The 12,449-nt window shown below is 37.0% G+C and overlaps 1 protein-coding gene and 1 long non-coding RNA gene across 2 annotated transcripts in view; one reads left to right on the forward strand and one right to left on the reverse strand.

Moving 5' to 3' along the window:
- The window catches only part of Maml2 (mastermind like transcriptional coactivator 2), a 323,223-nt gene that overhangs the window by 62,053 nt on the left and 248,721 nt on the right, over nt 1–12,449 (reverse strand). The gene's annotated exons all lie outside the window — the stretch shown is intronic.
- On the forward strand, nt 718–3,319 carry LOC113192592 (uncharacterized). The gene is made up of 4 exons (XR_013343524.1): nt 718–799; nt 1,284–1,508; nt 2,058–2,168; nt 2,576–3,319. It is a non-coding gene; the product is annotated as an uncharacterized LOC113192592 (long non-coding RNA).

Below are 12,449 nucleotides of genomic sequence, written 5' to 3' on the forward strand. Positions count from 1 at the left end.
GCTGGACTCCATGTAACACCCCACTCAGTTCACTCACCACACATTAACTGAGCTGGTACCATGCTAAGTTTTGTGAACAGCAAGTCTATGAAGACAAGATATCTTCCCTTGAGGATCTCAAAGCCACTTACTGTTCATGTAACACAGAACACTTCAGAGTTAAAAAAAAAAAAAAAAAGGAAGATTGAATCTCAAATACTCATAGAAGAAATGTTGACTACTTCCTCTTGCCTGGAGTCCTAAAATGTCTGACTGAGTGAAGAAAAACACCATCAACTGCCACCAGAGCCTCCTCAAATGAGAAATCTGTAGCAAAGTGATCTTGATTATCTCAGAAATCCCTGACAGAAATGGAAGCAATATAAATAAACATAAAAGAAAACAGAGGTGCTGTAACACAACTATAAATTGCTCCTCCCCGACCTTCTCCCAATCATCCAGGGCAAAAGAAGGAAGTTGGTCTTTGTGGCAGAGAATAGACCAGCAGCTGTTCTATATCCTGCCAAGGGGAGAGAGACTTATTATAAATAATAGCCAACAATATGTCCTTTGGGACTGGAGACTCAGCCAATTTGAGGGGAGGGGAGTCTGCTAAGAAGACGGAGGGCTAATGGGATAGGGAGATGGCCGACACAGCAAAGGATGAATTAGGAGAAAACCCTATCAAATTTTCCTGTGTACTTATGTTTCTATTACCTCATTAGAGTGATTATATAATGCTACTCCATTTATAAACTAAAAGAGAAATAAGGAGCAACGTTCTCATTAGCAGTGGCTGATACGAGACATTAACATACCAGTAAGTCATGTGGGCGAACAGTTAATACGTTTGGGCTGTCTTTCCTTTCTTTCTTCATCTGTTTGGTATTTTGTCTGCTCCTTCCCTCATTTAGCCATCAGTGTGTATTTTTAATTCAGAAATGGGGATGGAGCTGACAACTTGGTGCCTCCATTTTGAGAGCTCTTTGGGGAAGAAATTTATGGACTTTGTTTTACTGTTTTATATTCCAGTAAGATTTTTAAGAGGAACCATCTTATAGAAATGCATGGATCTTTCAGAACTTCCTCTTTGCAAAATCCCCACAGGACATCCCAGCCAAATTCAGATTGAAGTTCTGAAATTTTTCATTTTGTAGGATTGCTTCTGCATATGGAGAAATGGCATTCTTTGTGACCAGAGCCTCTTGCTTATCAAATCCTAATTCTAAGTTGTAACTTTAAATAAGTATATTTTGAGGGATGCTGTTTATGAATATACTATTATTATCTTAATTTTTAAATAGCAACTAGGACAGTGAAATTCATCAAGTAATATCTAAAAAATGAAGAACAAAGTCTCCAAAATATAAAGCAACCTGTTCAGAAAGAGAGAGGAAAAGCCAAGGCTGGGCTCCAGCATCAACAGGAGTCACATGGAACATGACCACAATATATAATTTCTAAGTCAGTTTAAGGAGGGTCCACTTTATCCATGGATCTTCTAATGAGGAAGCAGTGTGGGACTGTAGGTGAGTGTTAAGTAGAGATGAATTCTGTCAAAAAGATCCCTCAGAGAAAGAATGAGCTGTTTAGTCTGTATTTATGTTTTACATATGGTTCTAATTTTATATACTTACCTTTATTCCTATGTAACCCTGTTTTATCACTCTCTTTTAATTTTATCTTGTATGACTTTCTCTTGTATGACTTTTTATCTTGTATGACTTTTAATTTTGGGGGCTCCAAAATGCATTTTTGCAAGATTACTGTTTCTCAGAAGATGAGCACTTATTTTGCATTTGTTCTCATAACTGCAAACTAAATGAAGAGTTTAGGAAGGGATATCTTTATTCTAAGAAAAATAAATTTTAAATATTTACACTGTAGACAGTATGTTAGGGATTCTGTAACTCTACCTGGAGCCTGAGGAATAGTGTATATTTAAATTAGTAACTAGTCCATTCATTAAGTTATTCTGTTCTCTGTGCTTTCTGTTCATATTAACTTTGGTGACAGTATCATAACTATCCAGCAGATGGCATCTGCTTCAAAACTCATAAATTCCATTTACATTTCAGGACAAACAGGATACTGATACATTGAAGCCTCTCTCAATTGAATTCTACATTTAATACCTAGAAAGGACTGATGGAAACACAATTAAGGGGAGACAACCAACTTCTCTTCCGGTAAGAGTCATTCCTTCCTGTAGCCATGGGCATTGTGGAAACCTTGGAAAACCTCAGTAATTTGAAAGGAAAACACAATCAGAATTAAATCCAGAAGCTCTCTTTAAAAATCTATTACTTTAGTTATTTTCAGCACTAAACAGGAGCTGAATATTAGTGACAGAGTCAGAAAAACAAAGCTAAATTTCAAATTTTCTCCTCTAAGGGAAAGGAAGGGGATGCTAGCTCCTCAAGAAGTAAAGAATAAATGAATACACAAAGCTTTCTGGATAGTTACCACACAGAGCCTTTTTCCTCTTTACTTTGTATGAAGAGATGAGTGTGATTGAGTGACTTCTAACGTTTAATGACACCTTTGCTCCAGTGCTTTGTAAAGCTCACACATGAATACACTGATCCATTTCCAGATGATCCTGGGGCCCCCATCCTTTTGTGTCAAGCACAAAGAAAAAGGAGAGAGAGGGAGAGACAGAGACAAAGAAGCAGCCCATGTAACCAAGCGCTGAACATGATTTAAACAACCAACTTAGTAAACATCAATCTTAGGATGTGTTATGTGAAATGGAGTCATACTCCAAAAGAAATGTTGGCTACATTTAAAAGATCACTTTGTCTAAAGAAAATGCCAAGTTGAATTTCCATGCAGTAAGTCATCTTTCTACAAGAAGCTGACAAGACAAAAGCAACAAAGTGAAAAGGTGAACAATGGCTCATTTGAAAAAAAGTAACAGCATTATAATCTTTTTTTTTTTTTTAAGGGTCTGGTTCCCTTGTTTTAGATTATTTGTCAAGGATCGATGTGGCTCTGAGAAGAGACTTGTGTGACTTGCTGTGTTACTATGTGTAAATCACTTTTCCTCCCTGAACCTCAGTTTTCATCTATGTAATATAGGGGATTGACCCAAATGACTTTTGGGTTAACTTTCAGCATGAATTTGCTATGATGGGTGTCCCTGCAGCCACAGGGCAACCTCTTAACACTCATGCAAGTTGTAAGGACAGTTAGAGCTTGAAGGGTCACAGGGTCTGGCGCTAGTTTGTCAAAATGCAGCCATTGGAAAGGTATGCGATGCGGAAACATTTTAGAATCCTTGGAGTTACACTTCCTCCCTTAGGTTCCACAGCTATTTTCTGAGAAAAATAAAGAGAAGTCCAGGAATGGCAGTCAAAATCTTGGAGATGAATCTGTTTTGTTATTTTATCTTGAAAATAAATTGTATTTTGACCGTTTGATTCTTTATGTATGGCATTCATGTACGTCCATGGATCTCCTTAAGTTTGGAATTTTAAAATGTCTGACATATCCTGCCTGGGTCACAGTTAATATACACAGAGGATTCTTCAGAAATGCAGAGCTTTAACAGTTGAAGCAGCTGAATACTGATTTACATGGAAAGCAGAAAGTGTACAGTACCAATAAAATATATCTTTGACATCTTGGCTTCCAGAGGAACACACTTTCTTTGTTCATTCACAAGTCTACTCTATTTCCACCTCAGATTTAATTATCTTCCCAGTTCTCATTTGCGTATGTGTAGGCTACCATTCACAATACGCCAAGCCCTACATGTGGGAGGCACAAATCTTTTCATTCAAAAAGAAAGAAAGAAAGAAGTGTAGACAAACCATTTTGTTTGTGCATAGTATGTGCTTTAGGTGAAGCCAAAATGATGCTAACTGGAGTCCAAGAATACAAATGTCCTTGAAATAAAATATGCTGTTTGGTATATTGATACACATCTTTAGTTTAGACTTTCATTACATGCCAGATACATAAAAGACACTGATATTTTTTCCTATAAAATCATAGACTGTTGGAATTGGGAAGGATTTCATAGAATCATCTAGCCCAACTTCCATAGTCTACGTATGAGAGAATTGAAACCCCAGAGACGTAAAGGATTTTCCCCAAATCACCCAAGTGGACAGTAGCAGAAATAGTACAGGAACTCAGTTTTTAAACTTACATACTAGAACTATTTATATGTCCATGATTATCATGGTTCTCAGCACCTTTGTATCCCTTAGTTTCTCTTTCTTTCTCTCTCCCTCTCTGTCTCTAATTTAATTTTTGTCTTTGAATTCAGCTCTCTAGGAGCTATTTTTTCTCCTGATTTAGAATTGACATCTTTGCATAGTCCTCTCCTTTGTCCTTTAAATTTCTCCTAAGTGCAACTTTAGCCAAAATAACTTCACTATCCATCCATCCATTTCTCCGACATCTGTCCATCCAACTATCCATTCATTATTCATCCATTCAAATATCTCTCCATCTAAGAATAACTTCTGAACGCTAAGTTCTGACTTACACCTGCTCAATAAAATAAAATGCCCCTATTCCTTAAAAAAAAGCTCATGTTATGGTTGAGTTTGCTCCTGAATAATCTTTGTTAAAGTACACTAGCTTTATATTTGTTCTCTTTGTGTGTGTACTGGGGATTGAACTCAGAGACACTTTACCACTGAACCATATCACCATCTCGTTTTTGTATTTTATTTAGAAACAGGGTCTCACTGAGTTGCTTAGTGCCTCACCATTGCTGAGGCTGGTTTTGAACTTGTGATCCTCCTGCCTCAGCCTCCTAAGCTGCTGTGATTACAGGCATGAGCCACTGTGCCTGGCCTATATTTGTTCTTAACAACTATTTTTAAAAAAGATTCACATTATTACAACAAATGTTCCACTTTCCTTATTTTCTAAATACAGAAACACTTCATTTATTTGGTTTTGGCAAGGAATGAGGTGTTCCATATAAGTAAACTTTGCAGACCACTGAAACCAAAACTTTTGAAAAGAAATCTTCTTTAAAGTGTGTTTCATACTTCCCTGCCTTTGGAAATAAAAGACACTGAATATAATTAAGGTTTTTAAAACACATGACCAAGAGTGATCCTTTGGAACATCTTTTATCATACAGGACAGGAATACAGTCCTGAGTTTGATTTTTCACATCTCCTTTTATCAGGTATTTAACACTTGTTATGAAAGTTAAAGTTTCCTTCCAGCAGTCCTTTCACAATCTCTCTTCTAATTTTTAGGGCAAGAAATCATATCAGTACATTCATTAAAAATTATGTCTTAAATCAGACTTAATATGACTTAAGTCAGTAAAGCTTTCAAGAAGAGTCTGAGGCACAATATCCATGGCTGGCTTTAATGGGTAGATATGAGGACCAACATTCCATGTTATTTTCTTCTGATTACTTCCAAACATAGGATGACAAAGGGAGGGCTGGGGATACCAGGCCTGCTGGGCAAGCTGGGCAATGCTCTAGTCAGTCTCAGTCAACTGAGCCTTTCATTCTATCCCCAGAGCAGAAATCAATGACAGGGATGTTTAAGTCCAAGCAGTTTATTTTAAACAAGCATTAGATTGCCTCTTTGAAGTATCCTGTTTAGGTTAAACCCAGTTCTCTGTATTATAACCTGCCAGAATTCATCTCCTGTCCCAGAGAGTTATAGTCCAACAATCCAGCTTCACCTGATAGTGCAAACAACTGTCAAATCCCAAGCCATGACCTTCACGTAACAGGATTCCATGTATCCCTACAATGATTCGGAAAAGTGGATAATACTATCTCATTTTAAGGGAGGAACTTTGCATACAGTTTAGGTCATTCACCTAGAGTAAGTCAGTAAGAAACTGTGACTCTTGGCTTAATTTCCTTTGTCACAGACTTCCCATACCCAACTAAATGGAAAATCCTTAAGCACTTCAAATCTATGGCTGTTATAAGATGAAAGCTGCATGGTCATAGATGATTGGATAAAAAATAAGGTTAAGAAAAAAATAGATTATTTTTAGCTCATCCCTTGTCCATTTGCAGATCTTGATTCAGATTTTTTAAGTTCCTACTTCCATGTTCTCTGTGTGTGCCTTATATATGAATCGTAATACTGAGGAAAGCAAAAAAGTTTTTATTATGTAATGAATTTATAATTTGATAAGACTTCCCTGCCTCATTTATTCCAAAAACATTTATTGGGAGATGCCTAAGGGCAGACATTCTCCTAGTAACCAAGGACTTAAAGATGGACAAAAAGTGGTCCTTGCACAAAGACAAATCTACATTAACACAGTTATCTGATGCTAGACAAAGGGACCAAAAAAATACGTTGGAGAAAGAGCTTTTTAAATAAATGATACTGGGAAAACTGGAAATTCATACATAGTAGAATGAAATTGAACTCCCATCTCTCACCCTGCACAAAAGTCAACTCAAGGTAGATCAAAGACCTAGAAATTAGACCAGAATCCCTGCACCTGCTAGAAAAAAATGTAGGCCCAACACTTCAACGTGTCAGCTCAGGAACTGACTTCCTCAATAAGATTCCTAAAGTGCAAGAAGTAACATCAGAAATCAATAAGTGGGATGGCATCAAATTAAAAAGCTTCTTCACAGCAAAGGAAACAGTGTGAAGAAAGAGCCTATAGAATGGGAGAAAATGTTTGCCATCTGCTCCTCAGGTAGGGCATCAATATCCAGGATATAGAGAGAACTCAAAAAACTTAACACCAAAAATCAAACAACCCAATCAACAAACAGCAAAAGAACTAAACAAACACTTCTCAAAAGAAGTACAAATGGTCAACAAATATATGAAAAGATGTTCAACATCTCTAGCAATTAGAGAAATGAAAATTGAAACTACACTGACATTTCATCTCACTCCAGTCAGAATGGCAACTATTAAGAATACAAGTAACAATAAATATTAGTGAGGTTGTGGGGGAAAAGGTACACTCATATATTGCTGGTGGGACTGCAAATTAGTGTAACTACTTGGGAATGCAGAATGGATATTCCTCAAAAAACTAGGAATGAAATCACCCCAGCTATCCTACTCCTTGGTATATATCCAAAGGATTTAATATCAGCATACTACAGTAACACAGCCACATCAATGTTTATAGCAGCACAATTCACAATAGCCAAACTATGGAGCCAACATATGTGTGTGTGTGTATGTGTGTATGTGTATGTATATATGTACACACACACACACACACACACACACAGTGGAAAGGGCTATTACTGAACCATAAATAAGAATGACTTCATTACATTTACTGGTAAATGGGTGGGACTGGAGAGTATCTTGCTAAGTGAAGTAAGCCAATCCCCCCAAAAAATCAAAGGTCAAATGTTTTCTCTGATATGTGGAAGCTAATCCAAAATAAGGGGGAGATTAAAAAAAGAAAAAGAAAAAGAAAGATCAGTACAGTAGACAAAGAGAAGGGAGGAGGGATGGGATAGGAAAAGAAAGTGGAATGAATCTGACCTAACTTTCCTACATACATATATGAATATACCACAGTGAATCTCATCGTTGTATATATCCACAAGATACTAATTAAGAAAAAATTATAAGAAAATAGCAGAATGATCAGTAGATTAGAGGAAAGGGAGAAGGGGGAGGGAGGAGGGAAAGGAAAGGGGAAGTACTGGGGACTGAATTTGAGCAAATTATATTCCATGCTTTTATAATTATGTCAAAATTAATCCTACCATTATGTATAACTAAAAAGAACCAATTAAATTTTTTTAAAAGGTGGTCCTTGTCTTTGAGCATCTGATAGTCCCAGGGAAGAGGCAGGGTTATAAGCAAACAACTCTATCAGTGTGTTAAGTGCCAAAACAAAAATACACTGAAAGGTGCTAGAGGAGCATCACATTTAAGTGCTGAAGGAGAGGATGATTGATGAACTTGGTTTTGTGGCTTGAATAAAACCAGGAGGGATGAGGAAGAGTACTTCACCAGAGGGAATAGCCCAGACAAAGGTATGAAGCAATGAAAGAGCCTCCCATGTTACATTCAGCAGGTGGAAGCCAAGAGCTGATGTGGTGAAGTGAGGTAAGAACTTTAAATGAACTGTAAAATAGTTTTGTGTCTTATTCCATCATAACAATGGCCATTTTTATAAATGCAATGACTAAATAAATATATGACTAAATTTCCAGGCACAGTTATAAGTAGACAAAATATGAAGTGGAAATATGTGGAAAAAGTTAGTAAACTTTACACTGCAATGAACCAATGATGCTTCTGATACACCAAATAGAATTCAAATGATCTGGAACCCATTCTTGTGCTTTGGAACAGGACTCCCTCCATTTATACATTTTTGTCCTAGTGTCCCTGAAAAGCAGATTTAGACTTTTCAGACCATATATCCTGAAATTTTTTTTAAGGAAAATATCACTATTTAAATTATTGTCCAGTACAAAATCACTCACATAACCATTTTATGACATGTCAACTAGAAACAATGCCCATGTAAAGACCTTTCATCTAAAGGAAGATACCTAATGAAAATAAAATAGGAATTTAAGTGAAAATCCTTTGGTCTTGAACCTCTTCCATAAGCACAATTGTGCTATAATTTGTTAAAGCTGGGGCCCTCTTTCTGAAGACCAAAGTGCTATGTTTGATGTTACTATGCCCTGGGAGAAAATTAGGACTCTTTGACAATAAAAATCTCCTTAAAATCATTGCTAAGCTTTAGTTTACTGGATGGTATTCTTGTACTTTTTAGATCCTAGCCAGGATCTAAAAAAATTATTTCTTTCAAAACAATGCAAAGCAGTAGCTCTATGGATAATACAACTGTGTTTACTAAAGAACAAAATTTATTTTTCATGAACCAAATAATAATAATAATAATAATAATTATTATTATTATTATTATTAACATTCTTCAGTGTCATGAAGGGAGAAATTAAGAAATTAGGAGGTCCAGTGATATGGGGGTTTGACAAGAAGCTGGACCTTAAATAAGTTCTCTTGTTGCCCCAAATTATTCTGGCTCTGAAGTATATTCAGATACATGGATGAAAGAAGCTGAAAGGAAGAGGCAACTGAGCTCCGTGTATCTGGTGATTTTGAAACAATAAGTATTTGCTCTATAATTTCTCCTTAAGGAACTCATCTGAAGATTGGCTAATTGCAAGAAAATGTTCACCTAGAGATTCAATTAGAAAATCTCTAGATTCATTTTAAGCAGCAATAGCTATCTTTTGATTATAAGATGTTGTCTACTTGGATTATTCTTCCTGTCTGGATTTTCTGGATGAAGAAATGGTGCAATTTCAACAGTTAGGTGAAAGGCAGAAGTTCACATGACAGAGAGCATCTGCAGGGACCTGAATACTGTTTTGAAATGAGCTCAAGGCAGGCAAACCATGCAAAACAGGTTCCTTTCTCTGAACGATGTCTTGGGGAGGAAAACATAAAGGTGGAAAATGAGTTTGAAAAGATAAGTACAGTTCCCTTGCTAAGTACATCTGTTGTGCAGATAGAAAAACTGAAAACCAGATTTGTTTCCTTGGCATATAGGTGTCTACCACCATCCCAGTTTTGACATCAGCAAGTCATGGCTTAAAGACTACAGGATGCACATGTCCTGTAAGATAAGACAATATCTTCCTAGATAAAAGGTATAATTAAAAAAAAAAGAAAAAGAAAAAGTTCAGGTGAGAAATTGAGAATTTCCATTTCAAACAAAATTTTACTGGTTTCTTTTCTTTTTCTTCTTCCTTCCAATCTCCCCCCTTCTTAATTTTTCTGTTAGAATAGAGTATCTCAAATTAACCTTATTTAACATAAATATGCCCCAAACAAGAAATGTAATACAAAGAAAAGAGTAACTCATTTCACCCTGTTTTTCTAGTAATTCTGAACGAGCAACAGCCTTCATTTCTTAGTTTCTCTGGTGTTCCTATCACTTAGAGTAGTGTGACCCTCATAAGTACACCCAGGAATGCTTTCTGATTGACTAACCGATCACCCATGGTAACAATAACACTAACAGAAAGCAACACGCCCGAAGTGCGACCTGACGGGTTAGTTAACCTCAAGGAACAGAGGACTCTTCAAAGCAGTGTGGGACTCATTTACTGAAAACCTGCTCTGTTCCAAGTAAGGTGAATCAGATGATTAATGTGAATGCTGTGTTCAGCCCGGCACTTCACTGAGCACAAGCCTCATAACAAAATCAGAAACCACCACACTGTGAGAGAAAAGTTCCACTTTGGGCATTATGTGAAGGAAAAGTTTTATGTTTCTTATAAGATTTTCCTGCTTTCATAGTCTTTCTTTTCACAAATTTAATAAATAAAGATAAAATAATTAAAAAGTTAGGAGTTGAAGTAGGGCACTTCTCTTGCCTGGGTTTTTGTTACATAGAATGACCTAGAGGAAACAAATTTGCTACTACTGAAATGGGGCGTTTATAATAAATGGCTGAACCTCCCATTGCCCAGACATTGGGCGATTTCATTGGTAATGCCAGTGCGATGATGTAGTGCTTCCTGTAGTGTTTCAACTTTTCCTTAACCATGTAGACACTGCAGTGAAGCTCAGGTAAAAAGTTCACTGCAGGAGGGGGTGCAGGGGAAGTGCTCTGCAAAGCTATAAGCTTACACAGGCATCCAGATGGAAATGACCTTGGAAGAACGCAGGCGGGTGGAACACATGGTAATAATTTGACATTCATAGAACATGGATTATAGGGGCTAACCTAGGATGGCAGAGCTTTCCCTCAAAGGGATTCTGAAATATGGAGTGATAGAAAGAAGGGAAATGTAGAATGCAGTTAACATAAATTGGGAATACTTTAAGAGTATGCCAGCTAATTTTCCTTCTTAAGAGTATCCAGGAGAGCAAGTGCCCTTCATTGTCACCCACTCTCTTCATCCTTGGAGTGGCTGTTTTAAAGACCTGTCTTGAAGGCCACTTCAACTTGGTGGATTTGTTCCCTTTTTATAAATCTCTCCTAGAATTTAGGAGAGCATATTTCATCCTTCTTTAACTGTGTACTTTTCTCAGTGACTGTTTCCTCCCCTTCAATTTCTCCCACCTTGAAATTGTAACTGGTTTGTGACAAGGACAGTGCCTTATTGTCTCTATTGTATTGAATCCAAATACGGTCCTGTTGCTTCCTACTAACTTTAGTATAAAACCCCCACAAGCCTCGTTAGCATGAATTATACAAAGTTCATTACAATGGGGTTCCATTTTGAGCCTACTCCTCTATCTATCTTTCTGGTACTTCACCGATCCTACCTTTCCTAGCACATTTCTCTCTTCCACTTCTTGGCCTTTTGTGTGCTGTTGCCTTGCCTGGGACATGCCGTCTACCCATCTCTGCTCCCTGGTCTGTCTGTTGCTGACTTCCCTTAGGGCTCATAATCTTGTCCTGGGACCCCTTCCTTAACCCCCAGACAACATTATGCATCCCTGTATTTTCTATGCTTCGCATCTCATAACTCATTGTTTACTTCTATTATTTGTTTGGAATCTCTTTTCCCAGCTAGACCACAAGTTCTGGGAAATCACTGTCCAAGGAATGAAGTTTGGATGTATGGTTCTATTACGTGAGAACTCAGTAAGTTTCATTTGGGGTATAAGTTTTATTTTGGGCTGGGTGCTAACCATGTACCAAAGAGCATGCTAACTACTTGCTGTATGCCATGCCACAAAATCATCACAATGACACCATTATTACCTGTAATAAGTATTATCACTCTGATTTATAGACAAGGAAACAAAAATCTTAGGTTGTTATTTGCCCAAATTACTTAAAATTCTAGAATCCAGACCAACACTGGTCACTCCAAAGCCTGTGGCTTTTTATGGAGCCACATTTTTTCTTAAATAGCTTATATAACAAATGCTCACTGGAAAAAAAAGTAAAAACTTGTGAATATATTGGTTTCTCCTTGTTTATGAATCTCTGGTTTTATTTGATTTGAGTTTCTGTGATTAAAACTAATCCTAATTCCAATACCGTTCCTAATTCCAATAAATGTCTCTAAACTCTACACCCAAATCCAGTCTCAATTTTTCATTTTTTTTTCCTGTTGATACAACATCTGCTGGACTGGAGGTCAACTAGGGGTCTGGGTTCTTCTCATTTGCTACCTGTGAGCTTAGAAGCAAGATGAGTTCGTTGTCTGTAATAAGCCAAGGGTAGCCAGGTTATCTTCTACCTAAAGGTTCCAAGGTTCATGACTGGCTAGCTTTGGGATGCTGTTATATAGAATCTTCTAACACTATTTTCCAAAGATGCGTGATTCAGAATAGTGCTAGATTAGTATTAAGATTCCTAAGAATGACAATAATTACTCCATTATGAAAAATACAAAATCAGGTACAGCAGCTCAATATAAGTAACTTTTAACTAGCAGGAAAATTCAGGAATGGACTATCTGTGTTCCTGGACAGATGGAGGGGCCCATTAACTGGGTAACCATTGATCAAATCTACTCTAGAAAATA

The sequence above is a fragment of the Urocitellus parryii genome, chromosome 4, assembly GCF_045843805.1.
Source record: "Urocitellus parryii isolate mUroPar1 chromosome 4, mUroPar1.hap1, whole genome shotgun sequence".
Lineage (NCBI taxonomy): Eukaryota > Metazoa > Chordata > Mammalia > Rodentia > Sciuridae > Urocitellus > Urocitellus parryii.